General features: G+C 36.1%; 1 protein-coding gene across 1 annotated transcript in view; it reads right to left on the reverse strand.

Annotated features, from left to right (window-relative positions):
• The window catches only part of LOC122808165 (alpha-2-macroglobulin-P-like), a 686,630-nt gene extending 685,818 nt beyond the window's left edge, over positions 1-812 (reverse strand). The window contains exon 1 of the mRNA XM_044079138.1: positions 782-812. The gene's annotated coding sequence lies outside the window, so the exon portion shown is untranslated. The remainder of the gene's footprint in view (positions 1-781) is intronic.
• Positions 813-2,324: the final 1,512 nt, after the last annotated feature.

Below are 2,324 nucleotides of genomic sequence, written 5' to 3' on the forward strand. Positions count from 1 at the left end.
TGGGGGGCCAAAGTCATCAAACAGGCACACATACACGGAAGTGCATTTCAATGTTAAGCGCTTTCATGTATGTGTGTTCGACGTTTTGTGATTCGGACATATGCTAGTCGAGCATGTGGCCGGATCCCATATATATATATATATATATATATATATATATATATATATATATATATACATACAGACACACACACACACACACACACACACACACACACACACACACACACACACACACACACACATACATATATATGAATTCTGAGATCAGCTTACTTCTGAGAAAAGAGAATATTCCAAGAAATGGCATCTTAGACTTGAGATATGTAAGTCGTTTTTTTGGCCATTCAATCTTCATATTTTGGGACTCGCTCTACTGGCCCCTGACATTTCAGATGGTTACTTAATATAAACAAGTTTAAACTCCAAATATTACTTGTGATGTGCAAAACCTGGTGGTATAGATAAGGAAACTTTAAATAGTAAATCAGTATAAAAACTAATCAATCAATAATTTGTAACAAAGGTAAATAAAAGATGGCAATGATGGGAGAAATGAAAGGGGTAACTGTCAAATGCAGGATATAAAATATGAAGCAGGCAGACCCAAGGAGTCACTTGATCCTGCGCTTAATTTCTATTGCACCAGCATGTGAACATAAATGGGTCTAGTAAAATGACCTATACCTGTTAAAAGGAAAAATGTAATGAAAATGAATTATTGCTTGTATAGCTTATAGCCTGTTATAAAACATAATCATGAATAAGAATATGCTCTTACCAATATTCAAGTAATTGATTCCATTAGCTGTAGACAAAAAAAAAAAGAAAAAGATAAAAGAACACTACATAAATCTGGCACTGAAAAAGATTATTAACTCTTTAATTTTCTCTTACTTGAAATACTCCAAGTGGAAGAAAATACAGTTGTGTAAGTTGCACTTACCATAACTGTAGTTGTTTGAAATCCACACTGCTGCAGTAGCCTAAAGCTAAGTGAGACATACCATGCCCAGAGTATAACAGTCGGCTAATCTCCACACATCTTTGAATTCCCTCCACACATGCATGCAGGCTGCCTGGCAAGAGATCCCAGTAGAGATAATGAGCAGCCTTTTTCCTCCAAGAAGGAAGGAAGAGTAATCTATCCCAAACTATATGAATTATATGTACGTGGGATTCCAAGATGGTGGTCGGCTAGTTAGCACCCTAACCACGAGCTCCTACCGTTAATTTTTATTTTATGTAGCCTTAACTGTTTCTTAATGGTAGTAATTATTACTCGCTGATATAAGAGGCTAATATACCTGAAGTCGTTTGGTGGTCTGTTCTCTGGTAAAAACTGTATTTTTACCTTTAACCAGTTTCTGGGATAAGGAATACGAGTATCCAAGAGGCCTGTGTGAAAATTTTGTGCCTGACAGGATTCGCGCTTCTAGCAGTTGGCGCTCCTTACTTCTGTTCTGTACATCGGTATCCAGGTATGACAGAAAGTGCGGAGAATATGGATGCCCAGAGTACCAAGGCAAAAATCTCCTCAATTCTCTCCCTGAGAAAGATAACACTTGTAAAAGGTTGAGAACTTCAAAAACAGTTGTGGATAGTAGTTCTTCAAATAATAAAACAAATGCTAAGACAAAAACTGAACCGAATCTTCACATCGACGATCTGAAAGTAGCGCTTCAACCAATTCATGATGCTATCCAGGTTATATCTGACCAAATGTCTGGTCTTACTAAATCTATTAACCAGTTAGTACAAAGAATGGACACGCTAGAGCAAAAACACAAAATAATGACTTTAAAATTAGTCAAGTGTCTGATGTAACAAAAAACAATTCTGTGCTTATTGAGGAATTACAAACTAAACTAACAGATCTTGAAGCGAGAAGCCGAATAATAATATTATTATTAGGGGCTACCTGAAACATATGATAACCAAAACCTTATTTTAATTTGTGGTCAGATTTTCAGTGCACTTTTGGGTCCGAGTTTTACAGCTGATAAAATAATAATTGAGAGGGCACATAGAGCCATTAGACGTAGACAGGATTCGCAAATCCCTCGCATCATCTATACCAAACTGTTGAACTTTCAGGATGTTCAAAATATTCTACAGTCAGCAAGAAAGCAAAAAATATTGGTATGGAACAGTCATAAAATTACTTTTACTCAAGACTTGCCACACCAAATAAAATTGAATAGGCAGAGGTTAGCTCCCTTTGTGCTGATTTAATTAAAAGAAATATAAGGTTTCAGATGAGATACCCGAGTGTCCTTTTATTTACATATAAAGAGACTAAATATTCAGCGAGTACTCCGTCT

This window comes from Protopterus annectens, chromosome 8.part0, assembly GCF_019279795.1.
Source record: "Protopterus annectens isolate FY-2018-M chromosome 8.part0, PAN1.0, whole genome shotgun sequence".
Lineage (NCBI taxonomy): Eukaryota > Metazoa > Chordata > Ceratodontiformes > Protopteridae > Protopterus > Protopterus annectens.